This window comes from Pundamilia nyererei, unplaced genomic scaffold, assembly GCF_000239375.1.
Source record: "Pundamilia nyererei isolate P.nyererei 1_Seehausen unplaced genomic scaffold, PunNye1.0 scaffold00082, whole genome shotgun sequence".
Lineage (NCBI taxonomy): Eukaryota > Metazoa > Chordata > Actinopteri > Cichliformes > Cichlidae > Pundamilia > Pundamilia nyererei.
In genome coordinates, this window is record NW_005187483.1 from 1,566,544 (window position 1) to 1,582,146 (window position 15,603).

The following is a 15,603-nucleotide window of genomic DNA, read 5'->3' on the forward strand; positions in this document are numbered from 1 at the left end:
GTTTGTAAACAGCTTATTTTTATTTTAGTTTCTGCAGTAGCAGTGTAATATGCGTGTGCAGTCGTTCTGGTCAATTATTAGTTTACTTCTCCTCATAAAAAAATGTTTAGCAACCAAATTATCACTTATTTCTTTCCTTCCTAAATGGGTTTTTGGCAGTTTCCGCTATCACTGTAATTTAAACTATCTTGCTGCTTGTTACCCTCCACTTTGTGGCACTATGCTTGCTACAAAAAAGACGAATTACACCATTAGATAAAGATGTGTTGTGATCATGAATTCTCACAGTTTCCTGCAATTACTTTAATGAATGTTCATGCGATGTTATCTGCACTAAGATGTGTTTGTCCCCTCCATAAGAATGTCTGTTCAAATACCTAATATGTTCACAGCAAATGCCAGTGAATCTGAGTGGCTGCAAACCTGGTTGCCATGTAATGTGATTTGCAAAACCAAGTGAGTCTTTTTTTTCTAGCTGAAGCTTCCCTGCTGTGAGTCAGTCCACATGGCTGATGGTATCATGTGAAGAAAGCAATTACTTGTTTTCTTGACCCGAAGCACACAAACACAGGGGACGTTACAGGTGTTAATTAAAGATGACAGTGAGTTCATGAAGTATGCAAGAAACACATTCAGCTCAAGACTCGTACACAATCAGTGCTGGGCAGCTGGGGGTGTCTTGTTGACTGTAAATGAGCTAATGGCGCTCATTTACAGAAAGCAGTGAGCAGCTGCATCACATGTGAGCTGGAAAATTAACACAGTGATGTCAACTGCCCTTCACGGGGATACTGTTGCTAACCACAATAATGACATTCAGAAAGTGAAAGTGCAACAAAGCACAGGAAGACCTGAGTTTATTGTTGCCATGGCCGTGTGTAGGGTCCTTAGAAAAATAGAGAATGTACGCCTAAGCATAAATAAGTTCTGCTGTAAATCGAAAACGTCTTGCATCGTTTCACCAACAGATACATAGCTGCACGATGTTCTATACTGCAAAGTGAATACTTTAAAAAAGGTAAATGAAACTTTAAATGTATTTTTATTTTTTTTGCATTCCACAGCTTTTGCAATTCAGAAAAAAATTAGACACGATGGAGGAAAAAAACGGGACCAAAGGCACTGTAAAAACAAAGAATTCACTTTATCTTTTCTTGGTGTTTGACTGCTTTTCGACAAAGAGGAGCTGCCTTTGCAACTGCAAAATGAATACAAGATGGAAGCTGCAAGAAGTGCAGTTTGTCGGGACTGCAGAAGGGAAGCAGTCCCCACAGGCTCGTATTGAAATGTCCAACTTTACAACATTAAAAAGCATGTTTAGACCCTCGTAGCAACTGTCCTTGGGCTGATGATGATGATTGTTATTATTATTTTAATAATAACTCATATACCTGGATAATTAAAGGGGGTATGATAGCTTTGATTGTCAGGTGTTCTGACTGGCAGCTGGAGCCACTGTCTGCTAGGCCTCATGCCCCACTTAGTTATTAAACTGGAGCGCTTCAGTCTGTCTTTAATGTATTATCTGTCTTGTATTACGGCTTGCTTTGTATTGCTGACCATCCCAGAAGTTTGTGCTTCAGTTTTGATGACTGATCTTTTACTGTTTTATTAGTCCTTCAGTTACCACTAACTACCCAGTGTTTGTGCCTGTATGTTGCACATTTATAACTTATGAATGCAGCTTGGTAACCAAGTATAGCTAAAGTCAGCTGTAAAACTAATAATGTGACCCAAAAGTCCAAAATCAGTGGGAGGCAAATCCATATTTTATACTCTGTTTTTGACACAAGCAAGGTGTCACACGCTTTTGACCAGGAGATCTTCAGGAATAATTTTGGCTCCCTTGGATGTTATCTTTGGATTAGGTAAGATGGTCTTTCTTGGCTAAGATGTATTCCTGTATTATTTAGAAATGCTGCCTTCACCACTTACTGCTTTCAGCTAGGAGCCGTAGCATACTGTGACCTAGTCAAATAATGTCAGAGCGAAGGATTGGCATGATTTGCAGGCTAGCATTTGTTTCCATATAGAGTAAGTTTTAACCGTGAAATAGTTTTACATTTCACTAATCCAAGGTACCTGAGTTTTATTACATTCTTAAAGTCTTCTATTTCAACTGACCATTTATTGTGTTATTATTCCATTGACATTTATCCTTTCTTTTTGCTGCCCAGCCCTAATCTGTTTTCATTTAGCCAGTTCTTTTATTGATGTGACAACAATTGCGTCCTTAGATGTGGTCTTTGAATATCAGTTGTGATCCGGTCCATGCAGAGTTTAGACCGCAGGAGCACAAAAGCCAAACTTTTTCAGGACACCAACACGTGTCGTGAAGAACAATAAGAGTCAAACATGGTTTGTACCGTGTTGATGGCGCTCCTGTTGAGGAGTTGGATTCTGTATACATAAGCTTCTCGGAATGCTTTACCAGATTAGCTCAAGTGAAATCCTGTCCTGAACACATTCTTATTATTTAAATTAATTAAACATCTGGATGGGGCAATAGTAGGAGAACTCAAAAATATCCCCTTTTCCTCTCCAGATTGGTACTTTAATGCTGGAAATCCTTGCCTTGGACTCTCATTTGGACCGTTTGGTTCCATGCATAGTTTATAACATTTTTCAGAAATTCCAAGACGGTGTGACAATAAGAGTGTTCCAGGGGAAAAGAAGACAAAGAGCAAACATTGCATATTACATATTACAAATATTATTTGAAAGAAATGACTAGGACAACAGAAAAACTTGTGTTCTAGGCAGGAAGGGTTTAAGTGGAAATTAAAAAGGTAAAGCAAACCCACTCCTTTACCCAGAGAAGTAAACAACGGCACACACTACCCAAACGCTGCCAGGATAATGACACAGGGGAACTAGATACTTCCTCTCACTCCTAGACTTTGCACTCCTAGGGTGTTTTGCCAAGTAGAGTCAGCTGTGTGCAAATCATTGCTCCACAGGAAGAGTGGTGGTACCTAACCCAGAAGAGGAAGTGAGAGAGCAACACTACACAGAGATGCACAACAACCCACAGTGGACCTGCTGGGACTGTAACACCCCCACTCGTGGTGTAAAGCAGGGTTCGATTCTGCTTGCAGAGGGACGTGTTGGTTAAAGCAGCCGTCCAAACACTCGGTCAGCTGAGGCCTGTCGCTGTCGAGTTTACATGGTCTCCCTGGGAGTGTTTGGATTCTCTCCAGCCTCTTGGGTAATTGGTGAATCTAAACTGACATAATCAGAGAGTGTGAGGTTGCCACTCAGTGTTAACCCTGTAATGGACGAGTGACCTGTCTGGGGTGGACAGCTCTGGATTGAAAAAGCAGAATGGCTTAAAAGATGTTTAAAGGATTATTATTAACTCACCACACACTGTGCCAACAATTAGGAGTCATCAGAAGCGCCCAGTACTTTTTTAGTAGGTCCACCATACTGATAAAAATGACTGAACCAGTTTCAAGTGTCACAATGTAACAAATCTCACATTTTCCCAGGACCAGCTCTGAGCAACAGTATCATGGGTTATAGTCTGTAATATAAAGTAACAGAAACGGGCACAGGCACCTTGTATTTTCTATTTATTTTTATTTATTCATTTATTTTGTGTTTTGATAATTCAGTAGAGAAAACTTGAATTTTGGGTAAACTTCCAAAGGTCACATCATGTCGTGGGAGAGTAGGCTGCTCAAAACAAGTTGATATGTGAAAGGTTTTCTATATAACTGAATTTCGATATTAGGATAATCCCCTAGCTGTGCAGCTTTCACAATAAAAGCACCATTCACGATACTTATTAAACTGGGACCACAGTACTAGGAGTTGTTGAGGAAGTTTGAAAAATACTAGCGTAATGGTTTTTCAGTAGAGACGGGGGTAAACAGCGGACACACACACAAACATAAACAAACACACAGGCATGTCATTGTCCTTTCCTGTACTTCCCCGTATTTTAATCCAAACCTCCAACCTCAGTCCCAAACTGTCAAGCCAACATTTTTTGTGCCAAAACCACTTTGTTTGAATTCTTTCATCATCACAAAAACCAAAGATAAATCATATAAACACACATATTCATTGTGAGACCACCCGCAAGTGTTATATATGATTAGATTGCCTGTTTGGTTTAGGAATGCAGACGATAGGAAGGACTGAAGTAGCTGTTAACAAACCACTCTGCCTATATTGTCTGGAATAATTTGCATGGTTTGTTTTGTGATTTACACAAATGATTTACAATCTTTTGTTTGACAGAGCCAAGCAGGGTGTTAAAAAAGAGAGGATACTGAGACACATGTGAAGTTGGTTGGATATAAAGTCAGTGTTTAACCATTAATCTCACTTTTAAAAAATATTAAAATTATTAAATTACAGTAGTGTCCAAAAGTCTTGAGCTGCCCTCATTTTCTTTTTATTTTCATAGTAAAATGGAAAATATTTTCAGCATTTTATTAAAACTTTCCAAAATGCAACCAAATCTATTATGAAAGTTAAAAAGTGCTACTGAGCTTAAATGTCGATATTTTATCTGAATACCTTAATTCTTCTCTTAGGCAGCTTTCCTGTAGTTTCTTTAAGTAGTAGTTCTCTGGGCTTCATGGAAAACTTTTAAAGTCTTGAAGGACTTTAAAAGCTTTTCTTTGATTTATTTATTTTTTTCCCCCAGCTTTTTTTCTGTTCAAAATGATTGCACACAGCTTCAGCAATGTTGAGGTACAGGCTCTGGGGAGGCCAATCCTTGATTGATACTCCTCAATTTTCTGTTTTTTGTCCAGGTATGCTCTTGCTGCCCAAGCTATTGCCAATAAGACACATTCCAGATTGTACTCTGTGGTGAATCAAAATCGGATCGTACTTTTCTGCATTCATAAATCCATACATTTTGAAAAGATCCCCAACATGCCTAACTGTAGTGTAGACCCAAACCATGACCAAGCCTCCACCGTGTTTCATAGATGGCCATAGACACTCACTGTTCTACTTTTCTCTTTTCTCTTTCCATACATGCTGAACCAAGAATTTTAAATTTGGATTCATCACTCTTATCAGACCTGTTGCCAGTGATTTTCAGTCCAGTTGTTGTGTAATTTGGCATGCATCAGCCTTTCCTCCCTGCTTCCCTTTCCTTTTCATCTTTTAGGTCCTGTGTCAGTTCTTTACTTACTTTACTTTTTCCTATTTTTCCTATTTCTTAAGTGCATGACTTTCAAATGCTGTTCATCTGTTGCTTTTTAGACCTGCCACTTCTTAGGGGAGTAGTTCTCGAGATCATTTAAAATATAACCTCATTGCCCCAGAGTTGTTGCGGCCTGTTTGAATTATGTACAGTGGATGATCCAATCAAATTATACTTTGTAATTAGGAGTAATTTGGTATTTTAGATGACATGTTATCAGAATAAATTGGGGCTATTCAGAAGAGAACAACATACAGATTTTGATTGGGCAAAAGGTTTTTGTGTATCAGTTACTGTTGCATATCCTTTCAAACGTGTGTGTCCCAGTTTATGAGAGGATTCTGTGGTGTGATGAGATTGATCCAGTTTTGCAAATGAAAGCCAGGTGGTTCCATGACAGAAAAAACACATGTGACTTTAAACTCACAATTAGTTTTTCTTTGCAAATGTATCACTTTATAATCTCAAAGAATAATTAGGATTTTTCATGAAAACATGTAAATGTTTTTTGTTTTTTCTATTTACCACTTTTATCTCAGGGATATCATATATATGTAAACTAGTAAACTGTCAGAGAAAATAATGGACAAGGAGCTTTCTTTTACAGTTTCCCAGTGGCTCTGTACGGTTGTATTTTAGTGTTTCTTTATCCTTGCTGCTAGTGTTGTTGTGTTAAGAATGATAGTGTTAATACTGGCACTAAATCACAGTTCAGTGTTCCTAAAATTCCCCTGGAACAAAGGTCTACAAAAGTATGTTCCAGCATTCATGCATCGATCAGGTCAAGGGATTATCTGAGGAACTGTGAGTTGGAGACAAAGAATCTGCCCCAGTTTATTTAATTGTTAAGTTTCAGTGAGGAACAAAATGGTGGAGTAACGTCGCTACCCCAGTCATGCCTCTAGCAAGTCTCATGGGGTTGAGAAAAGAATGAGTGTGACATGCCACGTCACTATTGACTGCTTGTCATGCACGTGTCATCAGTTCTAATCTCCCTTTGACTAACTTTAACACTGATGTACCTATTAGAAGTTTGAGCTAGTTTAACCCTATAAAGCCCGAACCATGAAATAATTGCCAAAAGATTACATTGTTGCTTGTTTTGTCCTCCCTGAATTTCCACCTCATCATGGTGGAGGACTTTGTGTGTCCCAGGGATGCCAGAGGATATGTTATCAGGGGGCTTTTACCCCCTGGTAGGGTCTCATGCCAAATTGATCCTGGGTGAGGGACCAGACAAAGAGTAATTCATAAACCCCCATGAATCACGACATTCGAGCTTCAATAGCATTCCGAGGGAGATTGGAGACACTCAGTCCGAATGGACCATATTCAGCACCTCCGTTGCTGAAGCTGCTGCACTGAGCTGCGGCCACAAGGTGGTTGGTACCTGTCATGGTGGTAACCCCCAAACCAGATGGTCGACACCGGAGGTGAAAAGAACTATCAGGCTGAAGAAGGAGTCCTATCAGGCTTGGTTAGCCTCTGGGATTTTGGACGCATCCAATAAGTACTGACAGGCCAAGCAGCGCGCACCTCAGGCAGCGGCTGAAGCAATAAAAATTTTGGTGTGGGAGTTTGGAGAGGCCACGGAAAAAGAGTTTCAGACTGCCTTGAAGAGATTCTGGCAAACGGTTTGACAGGTTACGGTAGGAAATCTGTGCTCTGTATAGTGCTGGTGGAGCACTGCTGACTTCGACTGAGGCTATTGTTGGGAGGTGGAAGAAATACTTCAAGGACCTCCGTAACACACCAGCACCAGGAGGAGGCCCCGTGGCAAACCCAAAACACACCGGAGAGATTATATCTCTCTCCTGGCTTGGGAACGCATTGGTGTTCTCCTGAACAAGCTGGGGGAGTTGGCTGGGGAGGTGGAGGTCTCAGCTTCTCTGCATAGGTTGCTACCCCCATAACCCAGTCCCAAGTAGGCAGAAGAAAATGGATGGATGTTTTTATAAATAGTTTTTGTTTATTGAACCTTATGGCAAATAAAAAGAAAAAGTGGAATATCAGTTTGCATCTCGAATAAACATGACACTGTCTCTCTTAACTGTGCCAAAGTTGCAACAGTACAGTTCAGTGCAGTACTAAAATTGCAGCTCTGGGAAGTAAAAGTGAGCTAATGCCGATAACATATTGTCCCTTTGTACTTATGGGCAACTAAATGGAGCGATTGAGACTCTGAGATGATGGGTTCTTGCCCTCTGATATTAGATCTCAGAGTAATCATTGTAATTTAAGGGTTGGAAATTATGGGGCTGAAGGTTAAAGAACAATAGCACCCTGTAAGACAAGACTAAGAGAGACAATGGTGTCTTGGCTCATTTGGCTTAATAAGGTTCCACATAGACAAACCCAGATGGTTAATTGAGTCTCTTCCCTTTACAGTTGGATTTTACAAAGACTGTGTTGCAGTTTTGAAAAAGACTGAATATTCTCTCTAGAGTAACAATGTCGCTGCCTTGAAAAAGCCACAAAGTGTCATTTAGTGTATTCGTAAAAGCTAATCAAGGCATGTAAAATACTGCAAAAGCTTTCAGAATCTATCATGCTGGTGCCGAAAGCCAAGATGGTTTTCTTTTAGGAGAAAGTACTGCTGTGCAAATGATGGGGTAAAACAAAAAGGCCTCGCTGCAAGTGATCTAATTTTTTCCTTCCCAGAGTTCTTTACCCATGTGGGATGAGTATCAGGCGCCCTTTTTTTAATCTGGGCGCTTATACATTTCTCCTCTGCTGGGGAAGAGATTAGCTGCTTGATCCACAGACATGACAGGCTTTTTCCCCCCCTATGTTTTGGCATTGAGTGGTGCTTTTCTCCCTTCTCTGCACATGGCTGATGTGATCTGAAGTGGCACTGAAAGCAAATAGATGCACACTTTGAAAGAAATCCCTGGCCAGGAAAACTGTACTGTGTAATCGTGTAATTTACATTGATGTCAAAAATAAAGTGTGTGTGAACCACTTAGCAGACCCGTATTGCTGGCATAGAAATGAACAATTTGAAGTCTTTAATTGTGGAAAATATTCAAGACACTTGCCAATATTCCCAGGAGTAAATGCCCCAACATATTCAGGCCTCAGTTAGCATGTTAAATTTTAAAGTTTAGAAAACAGCTGCCAGGAGAAAACCACTTCTCTCTTAAAAGAACATGGCAGCACAATGGCCTTTGGACGCATGAGACAAAAATGGATATGTTTGGCCACCTTTCATGAAAACCAAACATCATATCAGCACAAACACCTCAAGCCAACCGTTAAGCATGGTGGTGGGGGGATGATGATTTGGGCTGTGACTTGGGCACCATGCAGTCACTGAGTCATCGATGAACTCTTCTGCATACCAAAGTATTCTGAAGTCAAATGTGAGGCTATCGGTCCAACAGATAAAGCCTGGCTAAAACTGGGTCATGCAACAAGCTCACCAGCAAGCTGAACAGCAAACATACCGGTAACAGAATGGCTGAAAAAGAAAGAATCAAAGTGTTGCAATGACCCTGTCAGAGTGCCTCATCTGATTGAAATGCGGTGGCAGGAACTTAAGAGAGCTGTCTATTAACAAACACCTGCAGAGGTCATCCAGAAAATTTTCAGCAACTGATAAATCATTCAGGAAATGATTACTACCATACAAGTTATTGCAGCTAAAGGTGATTCTGCAGTCTACTGACTCATGGGGTGTGCTGCTTTTTTTCATAGCACCTCATAAAATCCTGTTAAAAGTTTCTTTTTTCTCTGAGTATCTGTAAGGATGGCTCTGCATGTGTAGTGATTTTTCTTGGACATACATGCGTTGCTCTTCTATAAATTTGTCAACACTTATGCTTAATAAATAGCATATGAGAGCACTTTGGGGCATGTGTGTATTTTCGTTCCTTTTTACTTGTCATTGAATGGCTGCATTCTTTGCCAAATAAGCCAGCACCGATTTTAACTTATTAGATTTAACCAAAAGCTGCTTGAATTGTTGATGATTAAGCTGCAGGACATTTTGTTTTTAATATGATCTAAATAACATTTTTTTCTGTGTCAAATTTAAGGCTACATTTTAGTGATTTGGTCCTGCGAGTCTGAGCTGATTTGGATCATTAGCTTTTAAAACTTTTTGGGATTCCAACAACAACAACAACAGTATCTCTATGCAAACACACGCTCATGCGGACAATTCCCACGAGTCCGACTGTCCACTGACAGGACGACTCCCTGTCAAATCTTGTCAGTAGATTCAGCCACAGTGGGATATTATCACATGTCATGCAACAGATGTTTGGCCTCAAATGCTCTCTCTCTCTGTAATACCCCGAGGAGCATGTTCTCGACATTAAATCATTTTTGAACAGTATGGAGAGGATGTGATAAATCTGTAGTCATCTTGAAACTGATTCACTGGTCACACACATTCACTTTTTCCTCCCATTAACACGTATGCTTAGGCGCTGATCTTGGTCAACTGTCAATCAGTTAATTTCTGAGCAGTGAACACGTACAATGGGAGGAGTGTACGTGCTGAATTTAAGCTAAGTCAGACCACCAGTAGTCACTCGGTAGGCCAGTTTCCTGTCAACTGAGGTCTGTGGGTAGCAGTGGACAAAGATGGTCAAGCTGATGGGGTTGTTGTGTGAGAGTAAGAGGGTGGAAAGGAAAAAAAAAAAACCTACGATTTTCCAGTTTTTACTTCAAAGTTACATTTGAAGTTTTTGAAATGTGCAAACTCAGTGAAGACAGACACGCCCCGCCCTGAATCCTGTGACGTTATCAAAAAGTATGCAGGGAAATGTATTTGTTTTTAGTTTTTATAATCCAGCTTGTCTAAAAACTGGCAAATGCAACTTGAAAACCCATGTTTGCTACAGGAAACATAACCGAAAAAACCCTGCCTAATTCAGAGCAGACAAGAAATATTAAAAATGCATATTAAAACTTGTGAGCTAGTATTTGATTAACTGCTATCACTGAGAAAATCGTTGTTTAAGCTGCCTCTTCCCCAGTTCTTCTTGCTTGTTTGTTGTAATTAGAGCTATAAATGAAACTCTCTGATGGGGGTGGGGGAGGGGAGAATCCACTGTGGCCCACAACTACAAAAATGCATGTTGTGTGTTGTCTGGTGTGTGTGTGCATGCATGCGTGTGTGTGTCTTGGAGAGCGGCCAGAGAGGTGGGGGTGGGATGGCAGTCAGCGTTTTTCAGACAACATGAATGAGGCCCTGCTGCAGTGAGCTTCCTGTGTGAGGGCTATAAAAACAAAACCGGGGCTAAAGAATGCAGAGTGCTCCCACATTCCTGAACCTTCTGCCAGGTACAGGACATACAGCATGTCCTCCACTCTTCCCTTGTATCAGCTGAGAAATAAAACAATTCCCATGTTGCATTTGTATGGATACACGCACATGTATACCCCCCTAAGGAAAAACAAAAAACCCTACATATTTTTATCCAGGGCTTAACTTAAACTCTCGGCTGGTGGTCCATGAAGGTTGTCACAGTCATTAGAGACTGCAATAAGAAAATGTTGCACACAGCAGAGAAGAAAAAGATTCTTTTTCTGTTTTTGTGGCGCTACATGTGGTTTAAACAAGCCCATCAGAAAACGCGTTGTCTTTCGTGTTGGTTTTACTCAAGCTTTCATGCAAGAGGTAAACTATGAGGAAGCAAAATAGGAAATGTTCATCATCAGGTCCCCAAGTATTTGTGTGGGCTGATGGTAGCAATAGAGGACAGGTCAGAGGGGTCGCCAAAATGGGGGTGAAATTTAAAATGCGATTCTGTATTAAGCTGCTGACTGATGAAAGGCAGCTCTAAACGTTTTTGGATAACAGTTCCGACCCTGCAAGCTCTCTAGTACAAATCTGAGTGATGTCCACATATGAAGATAGTGCAGGTTTTTGTCCAATGACTTACAAAGAGGTGCTCGGTTTCTTCCTGCCTCCTCCGTGCACTATACAGGCGCCTCCATTGCTTAAACCAAACACAGTATTTTAAGTAGCAAGAACAGATCTAAACTGCATCATGTCCTGCTGTGTGTTACATGAGTGACTTAACATGTTTCTTCAAACAATATCAGGAGTTTCTAACTTTTTTCTGTCCTAAGAAAGAGAAAAAGAGCACCTCAAAAAATAATTCCACAAGCTGGTCTCTTTAAGTCTTTTTAGCACGTAGTATTTGGACATTTTCCAGTGGGTGTGCCTCTGGCAGGATGTTCATTTCATGATACCAGTACTAAACAAACCCAAAAATGAAATATTTTGTTGTGCTTCTAGTGCTATTTCAGACCATAGCCACCTACAGAAACTATACTGTGTTCATTCCAAATCAGATTAGGAACAGTGAAAGATTTAGAAACAGCAAATGCGATTTTTAGCCTACAATAATGTTTTATAAGCAGGGTGTAGCAAATCTGAGCCTTTTCCAGGAGGACTAGCCTCGCCCTAGCAGTGGGCAGGGTGCTGCTTGTTGCTGAGGTCAGTGGATGATCTCATGGGAGCTGTTGGCATGTTTGTCTAATCACACTTCCTGCACAAATAAGAACTGCTTGCATTGGATTTGAGCAAAATAACATTAAACCACGAAAATCTCTAAGCACAAACAGATCTACTTGTAGAGTTAACCGTAATAGATAAACAAAGAAGAGAAACGTTTTCTACTGTCAGCTTGATTGGGAAGAAGTTGAGAAGATAAAGACTTTAATTAAAATCAGAAAATTCCTTTGGTTTATTCCGCCAATGTTCTCTGAGTTCAAGTATGTGAGCAGTATCCCTGTGGGCTAAACAATCAGACTCCTGGGAGTAACACAAGCGCTTGATAGACTTAATTAACACCTCATTAATCATTCACACCAATAGCTCATCCTGTACTCTCAAACTGTTTTCATAAAAATTAGGTGCTTTCGTTTTCTTTCAAAAATACGACAGGGTGTAAATATTCCAGGCACGTTGCACGATGAGCTAACAAAACAGGACGGTATTCAAATGTAGTGTTTGTTGAAAGGGAACAAGTTATACGTCATCCTGCCATCTACCTTCAGATATTTAAAGCTGTGGGAACAACCCTACTTAACAACCTTTCCAGCCGAGTGATGTCACCACGTCTCACGAGACACTGACAGCAAAGAATGTAATTGTAATTTTCCACTGCCACTGAATATGCAGTAAGTGAATAAAAATAACAAATGTGGATGGTTTTGATTTTATTTTTGTGAGAAATAGCAGAGGTGTTGAAGTCTGTACACTTAGGGTTCAGTTTAAAAGAGAAAAAAGAACTTCCAGGCGAACATGAAACATGCTTCTTTGATCTTCATTCACACTTTTTCATGTAGACATTGTTCCACTGAGACTGCGATGTGAATCCTGTGCTGGGAGGAGTGGTTGTCTGTTTTTCCCTGGAGAAAGAGAATCGGTTTATCCCCGAGATTCGGTGCTCGATATCGCCTTTGCACCTGAATCTGCCGGCTGTGTCAGGACAGGATCTCTCCCCTGTGTCAGATCAAAGACCAGTAACTGAAAACAGATCCAGCTCGAATCCCCCCACCTCCAGCTAGAATATGCTGAGTACAAGCAAACACATCGCATTCCAAAAGCATGAACTCTACAAGAAAGAAAGATGTTCAGCTACGCAGGCAAAGAAGCTGCAGGGTGATGCAGACGTGCGATTTTATAAGCAATAAAATTTACAGAGCTGAAATTTCTGAAATGAGATCATCATTTTCAAGCAGGTAGAATTGACTGCAGTACACCTGATAGAGTCAAGCCTGAGGAAACACTGAAGTGTGCAAAAGTGATCTTTTCTATCTATGTGTATTTCTTTCTCTATGCAGACTTGGAGAATTGATATCTTTTATATCATTTTCATGACATAAATTCTACTCTGGCTATTAAGAAAATTAGTTTGGCGTTTTGGGAAAATCACATAAGCTAGTGGCTAGAACTGCTTATTGATGAGGTGTTTGTAGTGATAAACTTGAAGAGTTAGGATCCAACTGTGTCAACAACTAAATGTCACGGCAGGGTGCGCCGGTGTGACAACGAGGTAGACCCAGATGCAGACACGGTGGAGACAAAACAAAGTTTAAAAATAAAGCGAACCTTTATTGTGGCTGATGGCACAAGAAACATGAAACTAGGGAAACTAAGGAGACTATAAACCAGGGGTGCCCAATCCCGGTCCTCGAGAGCTACCGTCCTGCAGCTTTTAGATGCATCCTTGTTCCCACACACCCAAATCAAATGAATGGCTTGTTATCAGGCCTTTGCCAAACATGATGGCATGCTGAAGAGGTAATCAAACCATTTGATTCAGCTGTGTTGGAGTAGGGATGCATCTAAAAGCTGCAGGATAGTAGCTCTCGAGGACTGGGATTGGGCAGCCCTGCTATAAACACTGTGTTAACAAAGGGCTGTGACACCCAGTGAAAAAACTATGAACACTGAGTAAACTAGGAAACACAGTGAAACAATGAGGCAAACCTATGAAATCTGCGGTGAGGATAACAGACGATCTGACACTGACTGAGCGGAAACACACAGACTAAATACACATAAGAATGAACAAGGGAAGAGGAATCACATGGGGAAAACAGCTGACAACAATTAACATAATGACAGGACAGGGGACGTGAAACTAAATACAATAAACAAAAGGCAACACAAGGCTCTTTCAAAATAAAACGGGAAACATAACGAGACCCAGAAATGACTCGAACTTGACAAACAAAGAAAACTTGGACATGAAACATGACAGATAGACACACGAAGACTTAACATGACAATCTGACACAGAAAGCTTCACACAGGGATGAGACAAATGGGGAGCTTGATAAATCATGAACTAAAAGTGTAACCTAGGCATGACAGAATGTAACTAGATAAACTGAAATGAAACTAGACTGAAAAGAATAACAAAAACATCAAGAAACTCAGAATACTGGGTCACATGACCCAGGACCTTGACAGTAAAAGCATGCAAAGCAAAAGACTGAACGCATATGGCTTGCTTAGAAGGGCTATCAGAAGAAACCCTCTCTAAAAAGAGTGTGGCAGAACTGTTGGGTTTGCAAAGTTGCATCTGGACAAAGCACAAGACCTCTGGAAAAATGTCCTTTGGACAGACTGAAACAAAGTCTAGATGCTTGACCATAATGGACAGTGCTATGTTTAGTTAAAACCAAACACAGCATATCAGCACAAACACCTCAAACCAACTGTCAAACACGGCGGTGAACGTGTGATATTTAGGCTTGTTTTTTTGCAGCCATTTAGTAGATCATGAACTCTGTATACCAAAATATTCCCGATTCAAAAGTGAGGCCATCTGTCCGACAGCTAAATCTTGGCTGAAATTGGGTCGTCCAACAGGACAATTTTCCCAAACACTCCGAGGAATGCCCGGCAGGATGATTCTTTTCCATTTCAGCCAACGTGTTGAAATGGCCCAGTCAGAATCCAGACCTCAACCTGACTGAAATGCTGTGGTGGGACCTTAAGAGAGCTGTGCATAAACAATTGATCACAAACCTAAATGAACTGAAGGAAGGGTGTAAAGCTGAGTGGGTCAAAAATACCCCACAGTGATGTGAAAGACTGATAAAGTCATACAGAAAATATTAGCTTCAAATTATTGCTGCTAAAGCAGGTTCTACAAGCTACTGACTCACAGGTTACACTACATTTTTCACACAACTCTACATTCATGGCAGTTAATGAGACACCCACAAGGATGGGTTGGGTTTATGGTCTTGTAGTTTTAAACCAAGTTAAACTGAACTAATCTTTTAAAATGTTTTCTGTATATGCTGCACCTGATGAAGAGAAAAAAACTATTTTCTATCCTATAAGCATTAGTTGGAGTGTTAAAATCTTCACAAGTTGTCCTGTTCTCTGTGCACATTTGCAGAAGATGAAATTATCCCAGAAACCTTTTGCCAAGTACAAGCGCACAGTCCTGGATTACACGGATGAGATCATACGTTACTGAAACAACTGAAGCCACAAAAGCAGTTTCAACAGGCAAGCAGGAACAACATGTTCTGTTATTTCAAAGTCGCACCTTAGCTTGAAATATTGTACTGCCATTTGAAACAAGCCATTTCCTTTAACAGAAATCCTGTGTTTGGTTTTGTTGTTCCTCTTTGAATTCTGTAATATCACAAGAGGAAATATGAGGGATGAAATCATTGCGGTTTGCCTTAGGGCATTTCCTGGTATTATAATGTAACTTTTGGAAGCCTTTAATGAGCTGGAGTAATAAGAGGAAGCAGGGTCAAACTCACAATGGCACTCAGGATGAAATTATGTCATATGAGTGCAAGAGCTCTCAAGAAGGAAGTGATCCATTCAGTTCGTACGAGTTAAGAGTAGCAGATGTGAAACGTTGCACAGGTTTTTAGGGTAAGTTCCAGTTATGGAGGATTCATTGAAGAGGGTTGTGTTTCAGTGTTTTTTGTCC